Source organism: Chenopodium album, chromosome 8, assembly GCF_948465745.1.
Source record: "Chenopodium album chromosome 8, dcCheAlbu1.1, whole genome shotgun sequence".
Taxonomy (NCBI): domain Eukaryota; kingdom Viridiplantae; phylum Streptophyta; class Magnoliopsida; order Caryophyllales; family Amaranthaceae; genus Chenopodium; species Chenopodium album.
In genome coordinates this window covers 69,173,284-69,200,495 of record NC_137841.1, presented here as the reverse complement: position 1 = coordinate 69,200,495, position 27,212 = coordinate 69,173,284, and the positions used below count along the sequence as shown (strand labels likewise).

Sequence of the window (27,212 nt, the reverse complement as noted above, 5' to 3'; positions counted from 1 at the left end):
AACAAACCTTGACCCAACATGAACCAAACACGAAACCAGTAGGTCAGTGCCAAGCCTTTTTAACCCACTCAAGTTAACCATTTGATAATTGAGTCAGCTTAGTGCTGATATTTTAAACCCAAAACTAATAAGGGTACACCTACTTATTTTTAAAATATAAAAAACTTCAACATAGTTGCACAATATAGAGGTATGACTATATGAGTTAGCATACTATAATTATTTCTTTAAAATTTTATTATACTAGCAAGGAAGGGGCTAGCCAAACATAGAAAAAATGATATAACAAAACCAAACAAAAGAAACTAATATATAGTTAAAAGTTCCTTGAAATCCAATCTTAAACAGCTAAAGGTCTTAGTATCAAGGGTTTTAACTAGTTTGATAAAATGGGTCAGGCTAGTGTTACATGAAAATGAATTCAACACAACACAACCCATTTGCTAGCGCGCACTCTCTAGTGGAACATAAGGAGAGAGGACTAGAGGGTTGCTCCCAAAGGTGCAAGAAAGCTGGTTGTACGGTACAGATGCTTGATTAATGTGAGAAGGTACCAAATAGCAGAGCTGAGGTGTCTCATGTCTTCAGAAGCCATAGCACAAGAGTGAGTAAATGTAAGTGCAGTATATTAAGTGTCTAGGTAGTAGCTGTCAAAAATAGAAAAAAAAAATAGTAGGGGAAATACAGGAAATGCTCAGAGTCTAGGTCATATAAAAAAAATAAAAAATAAATAAATAAACCTATCATAGTATCATTTCAAAAGGAAGTGAAATCTTCCCAGAATTGGCCCATAAGCTTCCACGACAGATAGAGTAGCAATATTTTCTTAATATCATTCCGCTCTCTTAAAAAATGTGTTCCCACTTCCAACACCGATTAGAACTTGGAACTACAATCACATGATTGAATTTCAAATCATTATCTTTGATGAAAGAGCAGCAAGGCTACCGCCTACCAGAGTGCACAGCTAATAGGTTTCGCGACATGCATGTAAAATTTGAAATTAATGATGGAGCCACATAAAGATAGAAGGCATCATGATTTCTAATCCTGTCTCCAAAAATGCAGTAACATTATGATCTAAAGCTCTATAGGGGCAAATCCACACGCTGCACATCACAATAATTCAACTTCTATGACTGAAGAAAATTAATTACCTCAAAAGGCAATTATCCCCAAGCAATTCAAAATTATCCAGGTGGCTTCTAGAAATTAGGATAATTTTGGCATTGCAGCTTGTCCACTCTTTGAGACAGAAGATAATCTCCAACTGCAAGACAGAAATCACAACAATTGTAATAAGAGTAATAGGGGGGAAATTTAAAGGTAGCAACAGTGATCTCTCCACATAAGGTATACAGGTCAAAAGCAAATGCAATGCAACCAAACACATTCTAAAAAACATCATTAAGACTTGCTGCAAAGCCTGGAATATTATGGAGTAATTCAAAATAAACAAGTATGAAGATAATCCCTCAAGCAGATTAGGAGAACTCCTGTTTTTAAAATAATGTTATCCATAATGACATATTTAGCATTGATTTGACTATGGTGAACAGAAGTGATTTTGGGACTTTATATTCTCTTCTCAAGTAAAGTTCCTCTTTAACTACACAAGACAGCAGTGGTCTGATCTGGGATTTGTTGGTGATGAGAATTGAAAAGTCACACTACACTAACAATTTTGGATTCTAATCTTGTTGTTAGCAAATTAAATCAAGAGCTGCTTCAATAATTATGCATTTTCTTTGGACAAGTGCAGGCATGTAACTAGGGCAGTTAGCTTATGAGTTGTGATATAGATGGGATTGCTTCTATCCCTTGTCTTCAAAGGTCAAGAAAGAAAAAGGCAAAGAAAATTTCCAATCCTAATCCAACCACTCCATTATTCTTGCAAATACCATGTCTTTGAGATGCACTATATCTTTGTTAAATAAGGTTGACGGTGTAATGGTATAATGAGAGGAGGATCAATTTCAGGACAACCAAAAGATACCAGCATAGGCTATGTTATGGTAATTGTTCTTAGCCCTGCATTTGCTTGAGAAAACTAATAATATGGCATGTAAAACTATGAGTTTTCTTCACCTTTTACTTAAGAGTCTGAATCTGGATATTTTTAAGCTCAGGCTTTATGGTGTATTCAGCACATGCTCACATCCGTTATGAATAAAATGAGTTTTCATCATTGAAGGGAAAAAAAATCAGATGCAAAATACTGAAAGAAAAAATATGACTAATTGTACATCAATACAACTTTTTAGTCTTTTTAGGAAGAACAATGTAGCAAGAGAATTCTCAGGGAAGTAGCATTAAGAGCTATTAACCTTGTCTTAAACAAAATCAAATAATTCTGTACGAAAAACTATACTGGTACACCTATGGGCCGCTATGGCTATGATTAAGGGTGTTGACAGAAAATCATTAGACCTATCAACCACTCTCCTCATTAGATCCAAACAACCACAGAAGCTTCACTACAAAGCAAAGCACACTAATATGGTAATACCAACTATCTTCAAACTTCCTACCCCCCCCCCCCCCCCCAGAGATAAGTCCCAGACTTACAGGCACACCCCAATTCTATGTTAGATCCAGATTCTGGTGTCTGATTGACATGCGTCTCCAAGTGTCAGACTTGGCCATTTTATGAATAATTTGGCTTTAGTTGTCCAAAATAGAGTTTCGAGTATCCATAAAAATGTTTGTGCCAAGTGAGTATCCAACAAGGGTGCTTGAGCTAAGTAGGCCACATCAAAAGGCTGTAGAACAGCCCACGTCTACCAAAGTGCCCAAAACAAATACCTCCAACCTACACATAAAACAAAGCCCAGCAGCATATTTTGTATGTAATTACAGATATAGTAATGTCACTACCTTAAATTGTTGTAGAGACCATCAAAGCTCAAAATTTCACATAGCATACAACACTTAAGGGATGATTTTGAAAGTCTACCTAATGTTTTTATTGATACTTTACAGCTATTATTTACTCCCAGACAATACTTTTACTTCCAAGGGTCCAATTGATTCTGATTGGGTTGAAAGGTCCATACAACAAATCTGGTTTAAGCCAAACAACATCATATTTGCAACTGAAAGGTCTCATAATAGTAAACATAAAAGAGAAAACAAAGACATCAAAGAATATTTGCATTAGAAATTTGAAGTCATTTCAAGGTGATTACTTATAGACTTGACTTCTGATACTTGAAAACTTGTGTTTTAGCAACCGTACAAAAGATCTAGGTGTTTTTCTTTTTCACCCTACAGTGAGGGGATGTAGTAACTCCTATATGCCAGATAGTCGCGTCGCAGAGATTCCAGCATCAGCAAAAACTTCACAAGCAGCACTTGTTGCACACGAAGAAGCTAGTGAGATTCTTGCCAAGAAAATTATTGTGAAACTTACTCCGAAATTCAGATCAAGAGCTCATGTATGCCCCAATACAGTAAACCAAGAAAATTTTCCTTACAGTACACAGGCTAATATCTGTCAAACTTTACTCAGGTAATACCCTCTCTACATATGAAAACTTCGGAAGCAAAACCAAAATAAAGAGGAAAGTATAATCTCATTCACCAATTAAAGAAAGACAAAGCTGATAAGAAAATAATGAGCTGTTAATTTGGTCAACTACATACAATGAAAGTACTTTCACAAATGCAAACTAAACCCTACTGAGACAGCTGAATTACAAAGCAAGTTTAAAAATTGACAGTCCAATGACGAATTAGAAAAGGCATGAATCCTTTTTCCTAACAACGATGGTGGCTTAAATGACAAAATGCAATAATTGCAGGGTTACTCTTAGGTTAGAATAACATGAGGCACATCAATACGCTGAAGGATCTCAGAAATAAGGTGTAGGCACACACATCACACATAAGAGGTGAACTTTATTTGCAAAAATGCTTCTACGTAATTGTGATGGATCCAGGTTCACATCAGCAGATTTATACCCGCAAGAAATCCAACGACACCATGGCTAAGGGGAAAGCAGCTGTGGGAAAAGCAACATCACATGGGCAAGAAGTCAACCTAAACTTCTCCAATAAAGAGAAAGAAGCCAAAGCAGATTAAGGAAGTTTAGGGGGAAGACAAGCAACCTGGGAGAAAGAACCTTTCATGGCTAGGACTAAGAAACAATAGTCTTGGGTAGCAAGAATACTTTATGGCAGTCACTTTTGTATCCTTGACAGTCAACCTTGAAATACATTAGGGAGAAGAGTCTTTTGGCAACTCATCCAAAAATTGAGTGAGAAAACAAAAGAGAGTTGCAACCTCAAGTTGCTAGGAGATTGGTGGGCCCAAACTACTACTTTTGTAATCCTTCAACTTAATCAATCAATTGAAATATTCATCTTTCCCCTAATATCATAGTAAATCTGTTTAATCAGTCCTAGTCCATAACAAACTTGGTATCAGAGCAGCCACATTCATGGTGTCGAACACCAAGCAACGGCTAGATGCGGTGGAGGAGCAACTCATGTGACACAATCGACGGGAAATTAATTACCCAGGAAGATGCGCTTACACGCGTGGTAGTAATAACGGTCAGGACCGCCATGGAGGATGAACGGAAGAAAATCGATAAGACATGGCAACCACCACCACCACCAAGCAACCATTGGCAGAGAAAAGATTAAGAAGATCAGCAACGAATTGAAGGCGATGGCCGATGGGAGGCAACCAACCCCCTCCTCAAACACCGCGACCAACACCGGTAATCCACATGGAGGGAGAGAATAGTCAAGTTTGGGGGAAGACAAAGTGCCACTACGGCGAAGGAGAGGAATTTTGGCATGCCCGGGGTTGGCATGATGGTGAAGATGGTGGCAACACGAAGACTGGCATGATGGTGATGATGGCGGAGGAAGCTAGTGGAAACACCGTGAATTGGAAATGCCGGTTTTTAAAGGTAAGGACCATCAATTAAATCCATAGAGCAAAGATGTTTTTCGAATTTTATCAATTGTCGGTGAGGGAGAAGAAGGAGGCGGTTGTGGTGGCCATTGATGGTCCGACCTTGAAGTGGTTTCAATGGGAGCAAAGGCAACGGCCAAGTACTTGGTGGCTGGATCTCGGTGACAGTGACAAGCCCACACATAGTACGAACAATGGCTCACGGTGGTGTAGGAGGGAACCGTGGAGGAGTATCGCCAGAAGTTCATCGAGTTTGCAGCCCCCACTTGGACAGAATTTCAAAGGAACTTCATTTTGCCCAGTTTGTAAATGGATTATAAGGGGAGGTTAAAACTGAGTTAAGAACTCTAAAGCCGAATTCCTTGTAGCGGGTCATGGAGTTGGTGGGCTTGATTGAAGAGAAGAACTGAGAGAACACGGAAGACAAGGAATAGGAGGTATCGGAATTGGGCAGGCCAACCTCTAACTACCTCACCCAACTATAGACAACAAGGGTAAAGGGTTAGGGTTCGTCTAAAGGCCCACAAGCGGTTGCGGAGAACAACTGCGTCACAAGCGTTCGTCCAACATGGCAGGTGGTTCAGGCAATAGTTCGAACGCGGGAAGAAGTGGGCCACCAACACAAGGCTCACCGAGGCGGACTTATAAGAGAGAAGAACAAAAGGGCTTAATTTTTGGTATGACGAAAAGTAGGGAGTGGGACACCGTTGTAAAAGGAAAGAGTTGAGTGTTCTCATCGCCGGTCACGGGAGCAAGGTAGAGTGTGAAGGTGGCAAGGTAGGAGTACACGGAGAGGAGGAAACCAAAATTCTAGTGGAGGTCTCATTTTGCTACGTCATGGGCATTTCCAACCTGAAAACCATGAAGTTAAGGGGTACAGTGAAAGGGAAGTGTGTAGTGGTGATGATTGACCCAGGAATGACTCATAATTTTGTCTCTTCACCCTTGGTATAAAGTGCTCAACTTCCATTGACAGAATGAGGCGAGTTTGGTGTGTCCCTAGGAAATGGGGACATGGTGAAGGGTTAAGGGGTGTGTCAAGGAGTGAGAGTTATATAGGCAGGGGTAAGAATGGCAACGGATCGAATTCGGGTTAGATGGAGCTTCACCCGCATCCAATAGCTCAAATGCTCAATCCATCCGCTCCACCCGCCACCCGCAAAATCCATCACCCGCATCCAATCCCACCCGGGTGGATCGGATTTTCAACGAGTGATAATTATAATTTCATATTTTATTAATACATCAAAATTATTGATGTTAATATACAAGTGATGATTATATATTTTCAACAATTAAATCAAAATTTGCTAAAATCAACATTGAACTTCTGTCACAATCAGAAACGATTAATTACCTCAATTGACAACAAATCCCAAACAAGCTATATCTACTAGATGCAAATATTACATGTATTCAAATAAATTCAGATTTGGAAAATAAATCTAGAAATAGAAAAAAAAAAAAAATCAGAAATTTGAACAAAGTTGGGTTTTATTAGATGATTGCAAATGAACTAGAAGAATACAATAGAGAAATAAACCAAAAAATTAACTTAATCAAACGAAATTAGAGGAGAGGTGGGGAGTGCCGCAGGTGAGAGAAGTCGTCGCCCACCAATGAGGATGTCGCAGGTGAGGAGCTGACTCGCGCAAGTATGGAATGAAGTCTGCAGAGCGCGTGGAATGTTTTTGGTGTTTTTGTCCCTCGGGAGAGTTACAGCTCGAAGATTGGTCCGGCGGTGCCTGTACATCCAAAACAACGGAGACTCCGATTAGTTGGAGCTCCACCTCCGACGATCAAGTTAGAACGTGTTGGAGAATGTGAAAAAGGTGCGGAAATTAAAGTAGGATCTTCTCAGATCAAGTGCCCTATTTACATGGTCATTGGAAAATATGCCCCTCATTAGGTCACTCTAACCTAATTCTGTTGGGCTGTGGCGTATTACGGCCTTGGTTTTAAAAAGCGCGCCTCGGGCGCGCCTTGCTCCCTAGGAAATGGGCTTTAGCTAGGCGAGGCTCAGTCAACTACGGAAGGCGCGCGCCTCGTGCGCCTTTGGTAAGGTGCGCCTTTGCGCCTCAAGGAAAATAACTAAGATTTAAGTTATAAATTGAAGAATGATGGACATTTTTTCAAATTCAGACAACCTTAGCTTTACATATATCATTATTTAATTTATTATGAATCTTTTTACTTGGTATTAAGTACAATCAAAGTAAAAAATAATTTGAAATAAATTTATAAATACACGCACCTTTCATAAACAAAAGGCGCGCGCCTTCGTCTTGCGCCTCACGCCTAGGCTACAAGGACAATTTGCGCCTTGGTGCGCCTTGCGCCTTTTAAAACTAAGATTACGGCTTTCTCGGGATTTGGCCCAGAAGGCCGCCTTTTCTCCCAAATTCTGGGAATGACACGTGTCAAATGGAAATCGATCCCATTTGGACTAGTCTAAGTCTGACACGTGGTGGATGGCCCACGTGGCATGGGTAAAATTACCAAAAACATTTGACCCTCACAGATGTGACGTGGCATCTTTCCACCATTTTTTTTTACTGTGAAATTTAACTTTTCACATTCCGGGGAAATTACAAGAATGCCCCAGTATTTACCCCTCTATAAATATAGGTTTTACCCTCCTTATTTTTGACGTTTCCAAAAGCTTTTTAGAGAGAAAAAGTCAATATTTTCTAGAGAGAGAGTCTAACCGTCTGTGTCAAAACACAAACGTCGTTTCTTTTCCGCCAGCCCCAACCAGTTTAGCAACTGCTTGTGCTATATACAAGCAAGGCCACCTTCAGCCACCCTACAGCCGGTCAACGCTTGTACCCTTCGCTAAAGGTACTGTCTCTACCCCCTTTAGCTCATTATTACTTTTTCTGTATACTTTCATTCAATAAATAGATTCATCACCAACACACACAACACGGCCTAGGTCAGTAGTCAGCCGGTCTCCTGGTACGGCTTAGTCTAGGGCTGGAGTGCCGGCTCTGGGTGCATGGAGCAATTTTATACATCACCCCCAAACGACCTTCTCTGTGTCTATGCAAGACACAATGGATAGAACCAAGCAAACAACCTCCAGACAACGGAGAAGAGACGATACATTGGAAGTGTCGTCTGATGAATGACTCCGGTTGAGGGGGAAGAGATGCAAGATGATTCGTGAGAGTACTCCCCTGGGATCCCTAGGACCCCTAGTAATACACTTTTAGGTGAAGCTGACGGTAGAGACGGCGAGGAAGGTGTCTCCCAAGTTGAACTTGATGAGGTTGGCCCCAAAGACATAGACGGGGGGGATCGGTGAAGAAGTCTCTTAGGAGAGAGACGGGGGAACTCCGCCTCAAGGATAGCAGTGATGCTCCTCTTTCCCCGCTTGAGGATAGTGAGGCTGAGGAGAGGAAAAAATGGGAAAAGAAGGCAGACCCCTTTGAAACCCACGTCTCTGCCAAAGATAGAGAGAGCATGGTGAAGGGGATTGAAAATTTTGTCCTCAAACGGCCCATGGGGGAAGGATATACGATCCAAGTGCCGCATGCGTTGGGTACCGTCTCCTGGAAAGACGATCAAGAGAACGCCAATGCCTACTTTGGCTGTTATGAGGCGGCGTTTCTGGCTAGCCTCCGGTTCCCTCTCCATGACGCTGTAAAAGCCATCCTGCGAGGCTATAGCCTAGGCGTGTGGCAGTTAACCCCAAACTCGTGGGCTAACATCCTTGGATACGTTGCCTCCTGCGAGATGCAGAGTTTGAATCCCGGCTAAGAGGCTTTTGCACACTTGCACTATCTAAGCCGCAGCTAGGCAATTAGAGGGCGAGGTACACTCTGACCACTCACCCCAAATACCAAATGTCCTTGCACAAGGTGTTCAAGTATGACAACTGGAAGTGCCGGTTCTATGTACTATATGCCCCCTCCTGGCGTGAAAATTTTGAACTTCGCCGGTACAATAAGAAGCCTGACCTTATTGGTCGAAAATGTGCCCTTCCCCGGATTCTAGAGGACGACTATGAGAAAATCATAGAACCGGGGTTTTTTTAACTTCACTACGACTCTCTCAACCGGGGACATTATAAAGGTTCCAAAGAATTGGATACCCATATGTGCGTGGCTGGCAGACAAGAGCGGTTTGAGCAAATTGTTCACATAGCGTATGTATACTGCACATCCAGCTAAATGTCGTTTGTACTATTGCTTTGCGAGTTAATTATGCTATTGAGGTGAGTTTGTTTGTTTGTTTTTGCAAAAGAGGCTTTGAGGATGTTGCCTGAAGAGAAGACCCCCAAACGGTCCTCAGCCCAAATTCAGCTGAAATAAAGGCTAAGGTAAGAACCCGTTTGGTTTTTTATTTCGACACCACTATAAAGAAGATTTATCGGTTGTATGTTTGATAAACAATTTCATTTGCAGGATGGGGAGGTTCCCAAGTCCTTCAGGTTCAAGCGGGGACGAGACACCACCGCCTCCACCGTGTGCGCATCGGGGGGAAGAACATTACACTGGGAGGCTTCGGACTTGGCCTGGACTTGCCAGGGGTTCTTAACTCCATCCGGCCTCTCTGCGTTTGTAGGTGATGCAAACCTACAAGTTTCTAAAGGTATATATTATCCTTTCGAAACACCACCTGAGTGGCCCTTGCAAGTGAAATCTCACTCTAAACAGACCTCTTCGTTGGACTGCCGGCAATAAGCTGGTGCCGCCTATATAGCTCACCCGCTATTAAATATGGTGCAGATCAATCCCCCCATGACCGGACGTGCAGGCAGCTGTCTCCAAGAAGGAGAAGGACGCCATTCCGGGCATAGAGACGTTCAACATGGAACGCATCTTGACCCTCCTGTTTGAGGTATGACTATCTTTTGAAAAATAGTAAGTATACTTTTGCCTGTTTTTTCACACTGTTTGTGTTTGCAGGCTATGATAAGGGTTGGTGGGCTCAAGCGGCCATACACTTTAAAGAGAGAGGAAGTAAAAAGAGCTAATAGATCGGCTACGGATTCTGAAAATGTTGCACAATATCATTGTACAATAAATGAACTTGATCCTAAAGTCGTGGAAATGAAACAGACGGAGCAAATCAGGGGCCTGACTACAGCTCTGAGAAGGCCAAAAAGAAGGCCGGTGATGTTGAAACCTCTCTCAAGAAGGCTCAAGATGACCTCAAGGCTCTATAGGGTGTTGCCACAAACGTTGAACGTCTGAAGAAGGATGATGAACATCAAGACAACCATTGAGGCGCAGCAAAACCGTCTTATTGCTGAGAATGAGACCGACTCCGACACCCGAATGAAGACTGCTTGGGATGCGCTCTGTCCGCGAAAGGAGTATGGTATTTGGGCACTGGCTTTCCAATACGCCGAGGATGTAGTGTATAAGAGAGAGGATTGTCGGAGCCTGAATTATTCGAAGCCTAGACGAATGCTGAGATTGAGGAGCCTGCTAAGGAACTTCCTAAATCCGGTGAGGCGATTGAGCTCCATTCTGAAGAGGAGAATGAAGAAGAACCAAAGGAGCAGAACCAGGCGGACCAACCCTAGTTTTCAGCGACACTATGCCAAATTTATTTCTTCGTGTATTTGAATGTTTTAATCAACAATTTTTAAGTTTATTCCCTTCCGGATGATAATCCGGTTCAACATTTCTCCCGGTGGCCGGGTTTCATCTATGAAAGTACCGACTGAGTCGGTTTACATTTTAGAATTTGAAATTGCATTTAAATATTTGCATTTAAATTTTGCTTATATATATAGATGAATTTTTTCCTAACTCAATAAGAGCATGCAGCAATCAACCCGGCTGTACTTGCCCCTAGGCGGCTGTGTGGTTGGTTTCAGTACCTTGCCGATTGATTGGCTTAGGAACTAGTGATACTGTATAGAGTATGGGAAGTTCCTAAGTCAATCAAACACAGTAGTGATTGCCCCAAACCAATCGCATAGCCGTCCAAATACACAAGTGGCAGCCGTCATGAAATTCTGAGTGGCGCTTTATTTCCTCCGCTTGGGGTATCTTCGATCCATTATACTCAATGTCTCTTTGCCCCATTGGGTGGACTCGTATAATTTCGTTAAATAATCTAGGTTAGAACTTCAGTCGGCAACCGGCTGATGTCATTAGACATCCGGCTTTTGAGCTTAATCATTCTTTATATTATTTTAGTCAAATGGCTATGGGTTGACCAATTAGATCGTTCAATCTTTGCCGTCTGTATGAGTAGGTAGAGCACTTGGTTACCCGAATGGGAGATACTCTACGCCTTACACATGTTGGAGAGACGAATTTATAAAATAAAATATCATCCGGCCATTGGCCTCATAGTTTGAACATTAATTTAGCCACTAAATTGTTAACTTAGTTTAATTCATTAAGTTGATCGTGTGTGCAGGTTGTATTTTAACACTATGCATGTACATATACGAGTTAAATAACAAAATTGAAAACAAAAGGCAACTCTTTCATTGATGAGCTTTTCATTTACAAAAATTTACAAACTAAGTTGTTGTTAAAAAGTGATAAACTTGACATTTACTACAAATAGCTAATTAAATCTTATTCATGAATAATGAAATTAGGAATGCTATTATTATGAGAGAAAGAGAGAATGTTAAGGAGAAACATTCATTTATTCGCATACACAATATTATATAAACGCAATATGTACTCATTTTGAATTAAGAAAAAAGAAATAGAAAAGTCAGACACACATTTTATAAGAGATATAAGAGTTATTATTTAGTGCATTTGTTTTCCTCTCTATATTATTGTCTCAGATATATTTGAGTGTCCACCACGCTTCCAACAAAGTGGTACCAGAGCCAGGTTATATATAAAACATGGCAACAAAAAATAATGTCGTAGCTTTTCAATATCCAAAACTCACAAAAGAAAATTATGATAAGTGGTCTCTACGAATGAAAACTATTCTTAGCGCACAAGGACTTTGGGAGATTGTTGAAAAAGGTTTAATACAACCAGAAGATGACTCAAAATTAAATGAGGCTGATAAACAAGGTTTGGAAACCGAGAGGAAAAAGGATCAAAATGCACTTGCGGTCATCCATCAAGGATTGGATGATGATATGTTTGAGAAAGTTGCTAATGCAACCAACTCCAAACAAGCATGGAATACTCTTCAAAATTCATTTGAAGGAGTAAGTAGAGTAAAGAAGGTTCGACTTCAAACTCTAAGAGGAGAGTTTGAACACCTTGAGATGTAGAATCCATCTCTGATTATTTTGGAAGAGTTTCATACATTGTGAATCAAATGAAGAGGCTTGGTGAGTCAATGCCAGATTCTCGTGTAGTTAAAAAAATACTACGCTCTCTTAATTCTGATTTCAACCATGTAGTAGTTGCTATCGAAGAGGCCAATAAGGACTTGGATTCCATGACGATTGATGAACTAAATGGGTCTCTTAGAGCCTATGAACAAAGAATAGTTAAAAATGGTAAAAAGGAAGATGAGCAACAAGTGTTGCAAGCTAAAATCTCTTTTAATAATAAAGGAGACACACGTGATAAACAAAGATTTCAATCACGTGGTAGAGGTGGTTCACGAGGACGTGGACGTGGCCAAGGAAGAGGGAGAGAAGACCAAAACACCAATAATTATAGTCGGAAGACATGGGCTTATTTCTTAAAAAATAAATCTGAAGCTTTTGAAACTTTCAAGAAGTTCAAAGCATTAGTAGAGAAAGAAAGTAGTTATGAAATAAAAGCATTAAGAATTGATAGAGGTGGTGAATTCACATCTAATGAATTCAACAAATATTGTGAATACCAAGGAATTCGCCGACCGCTTACTGTTCCTAGAATACCACAACAAAATGGGGTCGCCGAAAGGAAGAATAGAACCATTCTCAACATGGCAAGATCCATGTTGAAAAATAAGAAGATGCCAAAAGAATTTTGGGCAGAAGCAGTTTATTTGTCTAATCGTTCACCAACAAAGAGTTTGAAGAATGTGACACCTCAAGAAGCTTGGAGTGGATGGAAGCCAAGTGTATCACATCTTCGAGTATTTGGTTCAGTTGCTTATGGACAAGTTCCTAAGCAACTAAGGTCTAAACTTGATGATCGGAGTGAAAAACTTCTTTTCATTGGATATGATGAAAAGTCTAAGGGTTATAAGTTGTTTAATCCAAACACCAACAAGCCAGTAATTAGTAGAGACGTAGAGTTTGATGAAGAGGCAGCATGGGATTGGAGCATAGAAGAGGAAGAATCTTACAACTTTCTTCCTTATTTTGAAGAACAAAATTCAACACAACATGTTTCAGAGACTGCTCCACTACTCCACCACCATCTCCTCAAATGTTATCACCTTCATTACATTCAAATGGAGATTCATCAAATTCAAGTGAAGGACCAAAGAAATATAGAAGTATTTCCGATCTATATGAAACGACAGAAAGGTTAGAAGAAAATACTTCTTTATTTTGCTTATTCAGTGACATTGAACCAATGAGCTTTAATGAAGCAACGAAACAAAAGGAATGGATTCATGCCATGAATGAAGAAATACAAGCCATTCAAAAGAATGAAACATGGGAATTGACACCACTCCCAAAAGGAAAGAAGGCGATAGGAGTCAAATGGGTATTCAAAATCAAGAGGAATGCTAATGGTGATGTTGAAAGATACAAAACAAGACTAGTTGCTAAAGGATACAAGCAAAAGCAGGGAATAGACTATGAAGAGGTATTAAACCCAGTTGCCCGATTAGAGACAATGAGGTTGCTCAATAGCAGCACAATTTCAGTGAAGATACATAAACGTAAAATCTGCTTTTTTAAATGGATTTCTAGAAGAAGAAGCGTACATTGAACAACCAGAAGGTTACGCTATCAAGGGACAAGAGAATAAAGTACTTAGATTGAAAAAGGCATTATATGGGTTGAAGCAAGCACCTCGAGCATGGAATAGTAGGCTCGATAAATACTTGCAAGAAAATGGATTTTCAAAGTGCATTCATGAGTATGCACTTTATGTTAAGAGGAAAAACAACGATGTGTTCTATGTTTGCATATGATCTAATTTTCACATGAAGTAGTATAGAAATGTTTGATGATTTTAAGAAAAGAAAGACACGTGAATTTGAGATGACGGATATGGGACTCATGTCCTATTATCTAGGAATTGAAGTAACTCAGAGTGATGAAAGAATTTTTATCTCCCAGGAAGCTTATACAAAAGGAGTATTGAAGAAATTCAATATGTTGAATGTTAATCCAGTGATCACACCAATGGAATATGGGTTGAAATTGTCGAAGAATGATCCAAATGGAGAAAAGGTGAATCCAACCTTGTTTAAAAGTTTAGTAGGAAGTTTACGATACTTTACATGTACTCGCCAGACATCTTATTTGCTGTTGGACTAGTAAGTCGCTTTATGGAAAATCCATCTACACCTCATCTAAAAGTGGCAAAGAGAATTCTCCGATACTTAAAGTACATTAGACCATGGGTTATTATACTCTACTTCACATGATTTTAAGCTTATGGGATATTGTGATAGTGATTTTGCTAGAGATATTGATGATCGTAAAAGTACAACAGGCTTTGTGTTTTTACTCGGAAACAATGTTGTAATTGTTACACTATCTACATGTGAATCAGAATACATTGCTACTACTTCGTGTGCATGTCATTCGATATGGTTAAGGAGATTATTGAAGGAACTCCAACTGCCACAAAAGGAACCCACCGAGATCATATAACAAGTCAGCTCTTGCTTTGGCAAAAAATCCTGTCTTTCATGACCGAAGCAAACACATTGACACGAGGTATCATTTCATCCGACAATGCATCGAACAGAAAGAAATCGAATTGAAGTTTGTAAAGTCTTTGGATCAAATTGCTAATATCTTTACGAAGCCATTGAAATTTAAAGATTTTAATAGGATGCAAAAGTTAATTGGTATTGTGAGAAAGTCAAGTTTAAGGGGGAGTGTTAAAAAGTGATAAACTTGACATTTACTACAAATAGCTAATTAAATCTTATTCATGAATAATGAAATTAGGAATGCTATTATTATGAGAGAAAGAGAGAATGTTAAGGAGAAACATTCATTTATTAGCATACACAATATTATATAAACGCAATATGTACTCATTTTGAATTAAGAAAAAAGAAATAGAAAAGTCAGACACACATTTTATAAGAGATATAAGAGTTATTATTTAGTGCATTTGTTTTCCTCTCTATATTATTGTCTCAGATATATTTGAGTGTCCACCACGCTTCCAACAGTTGTCTACATTCCAAGTTCTGGGCAACCGCGTCCAAGCAGTAGGTGTCGAATCTTACTTCTTCATAGATCCGGTAGGGGACTTCCCAATTAAGAGTTAGTTTTCCATGTTCATTGGCCCTACCGGTTGCCTTCATTTTTCGTAACACAAAGTTTCCAACTTTCAAGGGCTGTTTGTGCACTCTTTTGTTGTAGGCACGGGTCATTCTTAGACAGTAAATCTCATGAAACAAGGCGGCATTGCCCCTGCGTTCCGTGAGTGAGTCCAATGCTAGCCACATGGCCTCCCAATTTGCCTTTTCATCGTATAGCATGACTCGTAGAGTCGGCTCATAATGCTCGATGGGCAAGACGGCTTCAGCACCATAAACCATGAGAAATAGGGTTTCACTGGTTGCCCCTATTTCAGTTGTCCGGATGACCAAAGGATGTCATCTCTTTCAATTTTCTTTTTGATGGCGTCTAAGATGAGTTTGTCGAAGGCTTGAACTTGGCCGTTTGCTTGGGTCGGCCGACTGATGCAAAATAATGTGAGATCCCTTGATCTCCCAACCAGAGGCGTCTCAAACCGATGGCCATTATCAAATACCATAAATATAGGTACCCCATACCGGGTGATGATGTTCTTCCAAATGAAAGAGATGACATCCTTTGTCTTGATGCTCTTCACCGCCTCTGCTTCCACCCACTTGGTGAAATAGTCCACAGTGGAGGCGTATAAGGACCTAGAATGTCCATGCCCCATTTAGCAAACGGGACAAGGCTATGTCATGGATGAGCTTGCCAAATTTCTGGCACTAGTCACATTTTTTGACCATTTCTATGGTGTCTGCCTCAAGTGTAGGCCAGAAGTACCTTGCCGCCTGTGGACAGCTTGGGATCTGCCGCCTATGTAGGATGCGCAATATCCCGAGTGCAGATCTTCGAGAACTTCTTTCCCCTTTTCTGGGGTGACACACTTCAACAACGGCTTTAGAAAACCCAGCTTTAGAAAACAACGGTAAAATTACCCTAAACATTTGCCCCTCACTCTCCGTTTCATATACAATGGAGTTTTAGTGTGAGAGAGGATTAGACTGAGGGAGGCGTTTTAAGTTTTCAATGAATTTGGGTTAGGGTTAAAAAAATAGATGGGCTTTTATATTTATTAGAATTTTTTTTTTAAATAATTATAATTATATTTATATCGAGTGGATGACGGATTGGGTGATAAACGGATGATGGATCGGATGACGGATGAAATGGAGCCCCACCTGAATCCGACCCGATCCGTCACCCGCCCATCATCCATTTAATGCGGATTTTCATTCATTTATTTATATCGGGTGGATCGGATTTTTAAATATCCATTTACGATTGTCATACCTAGCCGGGGGTGTGATTGTTATAGAGGACTTCCTTCCACTTGGATTGGGTAATGCCGATATAATGCTAGGGGTGCAATGGTTTGAGAAATTATGAGCATTAACTACCAATTAGAAGACCCATGAAATGTGTTTTACGGTGGCCGGAGTTCCGGTGACTCTCACTGGCGACCTTGCACGTGAAATGTACATGGTATCATTGAAGGCAATGATCCATTTATAAGCAAAAGGATGGGCTCTTGGTTGAATTTAATCAAGTTAAACAATGTGAAAGTGGGCAAGAGGCCCAAATGAGCAACTTCAAGAACTTGCGCCACCTGATTTCCTTAAAGGCCTACTTAAGGAATTTGCTCAAGTCTTCAACAATACCCGGTCCAGATTCGACCCGTTGCCATCCCTACTGATGATGCTATCAAACTTCGTCTTTTTCCATTCTCATTACAAGATAAGGTGAAAGAGTGGTTACGAGATAAAGGTATGCCTGGTTCCTTTGATACGCGAGACAAGCTTGCCAAGGCCAATCTAGTCAAATTATAAGAGAAGATAAGACAATGAGACTATAAACGAGCCAGCTACCTTCTGTATCATGAGCCTCTTTATGAAGCATAGAGAAGGTTTAAGCAAGTAGAGACCAGCGTTTAAAGCGTACCTTAGGCGCAAAGCTATAAGGGGTAAGCACTTCATTTGGTGTGGCAAGGCATTTTTGGTTAGGCGCATGAGGCGCACCTCAAGCAAACTTTAGCCAAAAAAATTTTAACAGAGAGGTGCACGAAGCGGCCTAGGTGCAACAGATGCCCCCTCTTACTTCAAGGCGCACCTCGAGCTTTTAATACATTGCTAGAGACAGTGTCCTCGCCATGGAATTCCAGAGTGGAAACATAGTAAGACTCCTTAATTCTACATATACATTGATGCTCCATTTGGGGGCTCTATTCCAAACCTCATCTTCAACACCTTCTATGGAGACTTCTACAAATAAGACTCCATCCGGGCATATGCATTAAAAATGCTAGTGAGACGATGATCGAGTAAGCTAATGCATTTTACACTATGGCTCCTACAAGGTCGTACGATCCTCACTCAAATACATACAATGAAGAATGGAGAAATCACCCAAATTTCTCCAACAAAAACACTAATCCACCATCACCACCACCTCGAAATAACTATAATACACCACCAGGTTACCATGCAAGACCACCTCTAGATTAACAACCCATGCATCAAAAAGCAACACCCTTGTCGCCCACCTCTTCATTGGTGACTACCTTTTTCAACAACTTTACTTATGGCTCATTTAGTCCTTTAATTCCTTTAGTCCTTCCTCGACCACACCCTTGTCACTCTCGATCACACCCTCGTCGCCCACCTTTTCATTAGTGGCTACCTTTTTCGACAACTTTACTTATGGCTCCTTGTAAGAGGATCTTCCAATTGCTTTCCAGTCCTCAACAACACGACATTGAGATGCTCCTTTGAAGGTTGCTCAATTTGACCACCAAAACTTTCAAAGATTGACCCATTTGATGAGCAAGTTGACTTATTTGGCTCTCCAAAAGTTTGTTGTGAGCTTGCATCTGGTGAATTGCTTTCCTCTCCACAACATTTTAGTTAGTCTGTATTCTACTTTTCAAATTTCTCATTGAAGACACATAGTGTACTTACAAAGACCTCCGATAAGTGCGGAACTTAATGCACCCTATGAAGATTGCTATGCCCAAATGCCACTCGAATGGTCGTACCTCCTAACTCTCCATGCGTAGGCGTGATAACTGATACCAGTTCAAGTTTTGAGTGGGCTTGTTAATAAGTTATTTGGTGCTGAGGTGTTTCTCAATGTATACCTAAGAAGTGGTAACTATCATATCACAATTGGAAAAAGAAATGATCTTTCATAATAAATTAAGTTTGCAAGCTTGAGTAGCAAATCTAGCGAAACCCTTGTTTACCCAATGTATTGAGCACATTCATAAGGCTAAGAAAATTTGGTTACTTAACCTTAGAGTCTATAACTATCATAAATATAATTTGCTTCTAAAGTAACTTCAAGAGTATTTGAAATCCTTAAGGTACGCTAAGTGGTATAATATTACATAGATTGCAATTTCATGACTAGTAGCATAGTTTTCTAAGGTCATGTTGTCTCTTAAAAAGGTGTTGAAATGGATGGCACCGAGGACCCAACTATTATTCAAATTTGGCCCACACCCTATTATATCCATAATGTGGAATTTTCAGAGGGTTAGCTTCATTTTGCATAAATACGACGGGAATTTTAGTTTCTCCATAATTCCAATAATGCTTGAGAGGAAAAAAATCAGCGGATCCCATAAATTGACGGTCCATATCACAATCAAGATGAGGCTTTTGTTTAAATATAAAAGCATTAGCATTCTTAAAATTTATTTGAGAAATATAGTGAGCTTCTCACTAGAAAAGGACATCCGATAGGCATAACAAATGAACAAGCACAAGCAATAACGTGAGAGCACATCCACTGACAAAAGAATCAAAGCACCTATTATGAAACGAAAGAAGTGCAGAATATAACAAATAGCACACAGCCCATTATGACCTTAAGGGCTTTACACTATCACCTATTCTTGATGGTATTTTGCTTACTATGATTATGTAATTTGTGCTAAAATTTGCCAAGAACACATAAGCTAAAGGACATAATGACAGTGATTGTTAATAGATTTCTACAATGGTTCATTAATATGACAATATCCAAAGACTCCAAACAGCTAAACACAGCAAAAAGCTCCTTTCAAACCTATATAGACTGTTCGCGGAAGACCAAATGTTGATCACACTTTTGGACAACTTCGTGGAAAAAGATAATGAATAGATCACCAGAATCTACTTTCATATCAAAGATCACCCTTAAACACGTCAAGATTGGTACACTTTCTGCAAAGTGAAGCTAGCCTAAGAATACTCCAAATATCATCCAGTTCATTATGTTGGTTTCAGTTCACTCATAGTTCCATCTATGGGACATCTTAGAGAGCTATTTAGTAAACAATATCTATGCAATACAAAATGTAGACTCTAACAATGACAAGGAGGGCAAGGAAGCTAAGTATAGGGCAAAAGCAAGCACAAAGTTAAACTCACAAAACAAGAGGGTGTGAGAGAAGCACAGAGTAGCATAGATTAATAGAATAGGAAGATCTGGAGGATAAAACAGATCAGCAAGTGGAAGCTGGAAAGCAATTTGGTAAAAGAGAATTTAAACGTGGGTGTTTGATGATAGGAGAGTTAGATGATTTGAAGATTGGGGAGATGTAACTGGCCTCTTCAAAGATTTTTCATAGATGGTTGGTAAGGTTTTACTTTGCTTCATACTCTTTTAATCTATCTTGAAGAGGCAAATAATTTTAATGTTTAAGTATTCATACTCCATACGCATCACCTCAACCATGGACAACCTCATGTAACCCTAACAAGCACCTCATTGAGATCACCTTGCCTGGGAATTTTCTTATGTAAACCTCTCAAGCCAAGCTCCCATGCAAGCATTTTGACAGATAGTCAAACCTTCAACGTTACAGATTCATAACCTTATATTACTGATAACGATGAGGCAAAGTTGAGAGCAACAGGGGTTAAATGTTGTACTTGACCAAATCCTATAAAGTTTAAAAAAAAAAAAAACTACAAATGCCACCCCTTTAAAAGTTAGAGGGAACAACAGCAAAACAAGGAAACTGCCCTTTTCATTAAAGAATTTATTAGCATATCTTAGTTCGTATCCCGGATTCAAAAAAAGTCTCGTGAAAAGGCGTCTCTTTCTGAGGAGAAATGCCATAACATAAGAAGAAGGGGAGAAATCTATGTCTCTTTTGCAGCACCTCTCGGACTTTGTTCTCTTGCCATTGCCTCTAAGGCACCCTTAGTACTTCTAGCTTATTATTGTCTTCTTAGTGGCAGCAACACCTATTTCAAGGACTTGGAAATACAGATAAGAAATAACTTAATTAAGTAAATGTGCTGCAGAGGACTAATTTTGCAAAATTTACTTGATAAGACACTAATTCAGGTTTCCTTATTAAAAATTAAGAAGAAAAAAGTGTCCTCTTTGTAAAAGCTATAAATGCTAAAAAAAATTAGTTACAAAAAATCTAAATTAAGGAATATTGCAAAAGACCAAGATATATTTCCATTTTATAAGAGCTGGTGCTATAGCAGACTTACAATGGATTTGAATGAGAGGATTTAAAGAGAAAGGAATGGCAGGAGAATGATGATCGATATGGATTGGGAGAAAAGAAGAGGAAGGAAATGGAGCATCCAAGTCTCATTTCTCATTTAATAAACCAAAATTCATCCAGACTTAAGGTTTGGTGAAAATAAAAGTCTCCATCTCCCTCCACTATAGTTATCAATAAACATTGTTAAAGCATGTTAAGTAAGAGTGTTTTTTGGGTTGGAAACAGATTCAATCAAACCATTACCGTTAACAAATGTTTGGTTAGAAAAATTAGGTAACTAGGTAATGGTTTCCACCTATTTATTACCTCTCTAAAACCTAAGGTAACAATACCCTTACCCTCCTCAAACAAACAGAATGGGAGTTAAGGTCAAGTAATTCTTTTCCATGGCTAAACCAAACAAATGAAAAAGCAAGAGTTATATGATTCTTTTCCTCCCTCTTATTTGCTTCCTTTCCACTTCATTACTAATAATCATACCAAACACCCCCTTCACGTGAACAAAATCTAGTAAGAAGCCATCAAAGAAAGTACTTATATCAGCATGAATTGCATTCACTCCTATGAAATTCTGATGATATCCAAGATTTCTCTAAATGAGCTTTACTTATTCAGTGAAACAGGCATATGATTACCTCTATAGGTATGTTTATATCTAACTTCTAAAACTCCGTCAAGATTTGAAGAATCAAGTGAACCTTGTAGATCACTTAATTACATGAAACAAAAGAGAGGGTCCGAGGAAGCATGGATGATATCTTCCAAAAAATTTCAGAACTTAGCTAAAATGTTTTTTATTTTAACTTTTGAACAAGATGCTCAATTCTTTGCTATCTCCCTACCCAAAATTTTTAATTTTTTAAAAAACAAAAACATACTTATTAAGATTAGAAAAACTGTAAGGATTTCAAAAAGAATCTATTGTTGTTTCTTTTACCCCAAAACACAAAATAAGTAGAGGTCAACTATATGATCTTATGTGCGTCCTGCATAGAAAGTTAATTTAAAATGTTTAACATAATGTTAACATTTTAGGAAAAACTGCAAGAATGTAATCTTGGCTCTGCTGGCTTCAAGATAAAGGTGGAACTTCAAAGTGAGCCAATGCAAATATATAATGCTCCCAATCAGAAAAAAGGCAGTAGTTCAAAGCAGCGATTATGCAAGGAAGCTTGAAAAAGATTAATTTGTGTTTCAAATATATTGATTTACAATGTTTCACCATAAGAGTGACTGACGCATAAATCTAACAACCACTTACTCTTTCTACCATTTCACACTTCCAATTGCTAACTTTAACTAAATTTTAACACTAAAACTAGGAAAACCACCTTCAGATCAATCAAGTATGCAAGTTTGTTGCTATCACCAAGAACAAAAATAATCAACACAATATCAGAATAAATTTCAATTTATTTTAATCATATGCCAAAGAAACATTTTTATAAATCCTTATACCAAGCGAAATCATGTTACTTGTTATTTATTCTTCCAATATGTTCTATATAAACTCCCAAATTGTCCGTAGCCACATTAGTTTTCAAAAAGACGCCAACATTGTAAACTGTAATTAAATTGAATTTTAGCTCCCTTTGCAAACTAAGAAAACACATCAATATAACGCATAATTTAAAAATTATAGACGAACATAGAAGGCTAATAACATAAGAACGACAAAGCACCCTGGGGAGAGATCACATAACACTCAAGAATAATAATGTTTTAGCAGTAACAACTATTTAATTAACATAATATAAACCCTATCTTACCAGTTTGTCCTGCTTTCGATTTCCAAATAACTTCAATAGAAGCCTTCTACGTATATTATTTGACCTGGTTCCAAACTTTGGACAATAAACGGCGGCTTACACTCAACATCCCCTCATAAGCAAATTCAGCAACTAGTTTCTGCACATCAAAGAATGGATTTCAGGATACAATACTACGAAGTATATCCTAACCGATGAACCCAGCTTCAAAATAATTATTGCGCAGCAAACACGTCCAAAAGTGTCAAAATACAGGATAGGCATTTGGCACACTAATCCTCGACAATGATTTTCAATTTCTCTCTCCTCTTCACCTATTTCAAAGATTTTTTCAATCTTCTTCCACCACTTCGCTCGGTCTTTAGTTCTTCACTATAAAGTTTTTCAATGAACAAACACACATAGCACACTCGCAGCAATTAGCATCACATCACGGAAGATAAATCCACCAACAAATCTACCAACAATTCAACTAAAATGCTAAACACAGCTCACATTTGTCTCATCATCTTAAACTGATCAAAAACATTGGATCATCAATCGAACTAACATTACCTAAATTCAATAATCCTGTAAAAAATGATTTGTAGATTGAAATTTAAGTTAAAAACAACAAAACTTCATGTTAACTAGAATTTCCAGAAACTCGTAACACAATAAGCTCGAATTTCCTAATAATGCCGTAAATATCACAAAATTTCAAGCAAAACGCAACTAAATTACTCGTTAAAAGTTAGCAAACCTCCAAATTAACCATAAAACTTAAGCCAAATCAACAAAATTCAAGGCAAAAACAAAGAGGCAAAACCGCGAAATCGAACCTGAGAATCAAATTGTTAGGGATACTATCGGCGAACAGTGGCGGAGGACTTCTCTTTCAACCCTAAGCAGGATGAAGCAATAGACGAATGAAATCCTAACGCCTCTTTTGTTCTAGTATCCGCCATTGATGTTTTGCAGGAAGTTTTTTGGAAACGAAGAGAGAAAACAAAATTAAGGCCTGGTTAATGTTTTTGCAAGTAGGGCGGTAAAGCTAATGAACAATGCATAATGAGCGAGTGTGTAGACTGTAGAGTGTGTTTATGAGAGGCCATTCAATTTTATTTTTTTTATTTTTTTTATTTTTTTTAATTAAGGATTAATTTAGTGCAAATATTTACATTTTTAAAGGATCGTGATACTTTAATAGTTTAATTAAAGAAAAAATATTGCATGTTTCAAAAAAAAAAAAAAAAATGTTGCATAATAAAGAAGAAATAATTGAATGTTGTAATACAAGAATAAATACTTGATACTCGTATAAAGTTAGGAGGGTAAAGTGTAATACATGGAAATCCAATTATTAAAAAGTGATCACAATAAGTAATGACTACATTAAATTTCTCAAGCCTCCGTAGCTTTGTGTTGTGTTGAATTTTGATTCTTAAACTTCTGTGAAATGCAATTCATTCATTCATTCCCAAGTATAGGAGGAGCTCATTCGAGATGGTGTTAATTAAATTATAGCTAGGCATGGGTTGAACTGGAAGTTAATTAGGCACCATAAAAATATGGTTCGACCCAACATGAACTCTTCACATCCATGCGACGGCCTAAGCATATTTTTTGAAAAAAAATTATGAGGACTTGTGGGGATAACACATGACATGACCTAACCTAACACATATTTCAAGTTGTGTGTGGGGTTTCATTTTCGATCCACACCCCCGGGGGGCATGTTTCAAGCACGACCACTATAACACATAGCCTATTGGCATAGAAGATGTGATATACAATCCCACTAGTGCAGTAGTGCCCAACTTTAGTGTTAACGGTTTAAAAAGAGTAAATTTTAAGATTTAAGAGTAGAAACAAAGCTGTTATCCCCAAACTGAAGCTCTCACCTTTTGTTCTCTATATGTGTGTGTGTGTGTGTGTGTGTGTGTGTTTTTTTAATAATAGTGTATTATTTCGAGATTTATCACTAATGTATAATTATTTTAACAAGATCTCAATTAGAAAACTAATCATAAAGATTACTAAGGGCATGTTCTCTTCCGTTGAAATTCATTTCAATTCAGTTCAGTTCATTTCATTTCAGTTCAGTTCAGTTCAATTCAGTTCAGCTCTTAATTTATGTCTAATGATATTGCTAATGATATAAAGCCAAATTTCATTCTTTTAAGCTCTTATTACAACGACGACAACAACAACAACAACAACAACAACAACAACAACAACAACAACAACAACAACAACAACAACAACAACAACAACAACAATAATAATAATAATAATAATAATAATATTAATAATAATATTAACAACAACAACAACAACAACAACAACAACAACAACAACAACAACAATAATAATAATAATAATAATAATAATAATAATAATCAATAAGTAATAAATAATAATAATAATAATAATAATAATCAATAAATAATAATAATAATAATAATAATAATAATAACAATAATAATTGAAATAATAATACTATTTTATTTTTAAATTAAATAGTATATGTGTTTAAAATGTTTAGAGGTTTCAAGTTTTTAATATATTTTCCATAAATTTTATAATTATATAGTATATTTTTCGTAAATATTTTAATATGTACATTTGTATATACACATATGTATAGTAATAAATAATCAATAAATAATAAAAAATCACTAATCCGTAGTTAAAAATCACTAATTAATAAGTTCAGTTCAGTTCAGCTCAGTTCAGTTCTGTTCAGTTGAGTACAGTCAATCGGAATACGCCCTAACTCCTAAAAAAAGCTCAAAATTATTGTTATTTAAGTTATTTCATTTTTAATAACCACACTTCTTAACGTACAACTTTGATCACATTGTAAAATATGTGTGCCTATTATTTATTAGCAATTAAAAAGATGATATATTTAAAACATGTATGGAGACAAAGCAAAGTCCAATATCAATATGTTTTCTTTCAATAAGTACATAGATAATGTGTTATAAGAAAATACATACATAGATTTTTTTTTTAATTTTTTTTTTTTGACATTGAATACATACATAGATAATGAAAGTTAAAGATCAAAATTGATAATGCTAATTGTATGAAGGCTCAGCATTGTACAAAATTGAAAAACACATGAAAGCTCAACATGGTACAAAACTGAAAAACAGATGGATAAATTTTATTATTTTTTTCAATGCACCCCATAATATCAATGAATAACTATATATGGTCAAAGTTTCTCTTTTCACTAAAGAAAAGAGATGATGTAATGTTTGTTAGCAAATTTCTTGAATATATGTCTTGGTCTCATGTTGCCCACTCTCTTGCTAGGATAGTACCTTTTGGCTTTGAGCAAGTTTGGGAGCTACCATTGTCCCCTGAGATTGCTCCCTATGTATTGATGGACAATTTGTCCAATTCTTGATTAATGGTACTACTAGCTTTCCCTCAAAAAAAAAAAAGTTTCTCTTTTCAAATGAAGTATTGCATTTTTTTATTTATTTATTTTTTGAAACAAAATGAAGTACTGTATTTTAAATAAGAGAGCTCAACCTTATTTTATAACCTTTTTTTTTTTTTTTGGTAATCAATATCATTCAAAATTGTGTGCTTTTTTTCTTTCTTAAGTGAATTAAGTTAGTAGGTTTTTAGGTATTACTTCAATTAGTTTTGGGTATGGTTGAGGTTAGCTTAACTCTTATTCACACAACTACTTTTAATTAAATCAATTAATTATTATATTAATTATTATTGAAATAAGTCAAATTAAATTAGATTAAGTTGTAGGATCACCAATCCATGATGACACATACACCTATTAGAACTTGCAAACTTATAAAAATGATTGGATGGCAATCTTAATTAAATAAATTAAACTTCAATTCCATCATTACATCACATTTTTCGTGATTTTTATAAGAGTAAAAAACACCATATACAAAAATCGTTTGGAAAATTAAGAGTTTCACTCACCTAAATTATTTGAGTAAATAATCTCCTACTTTCATTAAAAGTACTTTTTGCATATATAAATTTACCAACCGAACACTATAATAACAAAAAAAAAAAAAAAAAAAAAAAAAAAAAAAAAAAAAAAAAAACAATAATGTTTTAATTTCCAATAGAAATAACCAAGATAAGATTTCATTTCCAGTGATCATCCTACTTTAATCTAAAACCAACTTTTTTTTTTAGGACTACTGTACCAACCCTGCAAGTCTGCTGTCCGTGCATGCATGATCTCATGCATAAAGGAGTAATGATTTAACCTATGATCATTAAATGATCTCATGCATATTGAAGCGCCAATGCAATAATTAAATAGTGGAGTAATAATAATATTGGTTTGATGTCAGCTTAAAATTTGTTTAATATGATACCCATAAAATCACATTGATTGAGGGGGAAAAGTCAAAAACGTCCTTAAAACAACAAGCCAAAATGACCTCTTAGGATGTAAATAGACTTGATACTTCACCGCAATGACAAGCCTAAGGCGGCACAAAACGTGGAACTCGCAAATTATTTATTTTAGTTTTGTACCTATCGCTTTACTCTCTTCTTGGTGCGCGTATATTTTACCTAAATTACATGTTAATCCGTCAAGCCGTCATCACTTGATAATATCGTTTTTTATTACAAAAGATTGATATTAGGAAACTATACATTACGATGACTTTAAATAGTTAATTTTATGTGTAAAGCATAAAT

General features: G+C 37.4%; 1 long non-coding RNA gene across 1 annotated transcript; it reads right to left on the bottom strand.

The window, feature by feature from the left end:
• Nucleotides 1-285: 285 nt before the first annotated feature.
• On the bottom strand, nucleotides 286-23,579 carry LOC145556422 (uncharacterized). Its single transcript, XR_014091855.1, has 3 exons — nucleotides 23,348-23,579; nucleotides 22,527-22,665; nucleotides 286-1,270 (listed from the first exon to the last, which is right to left on the bottom strand). It is a non-coding gene; the product is annotated as an uncharacterized LOC145556422 (long non-coding RNA).
• Between the last annotated feature and the right edge of the window lie 3,633 nt (nucleotides 23,580-27,212).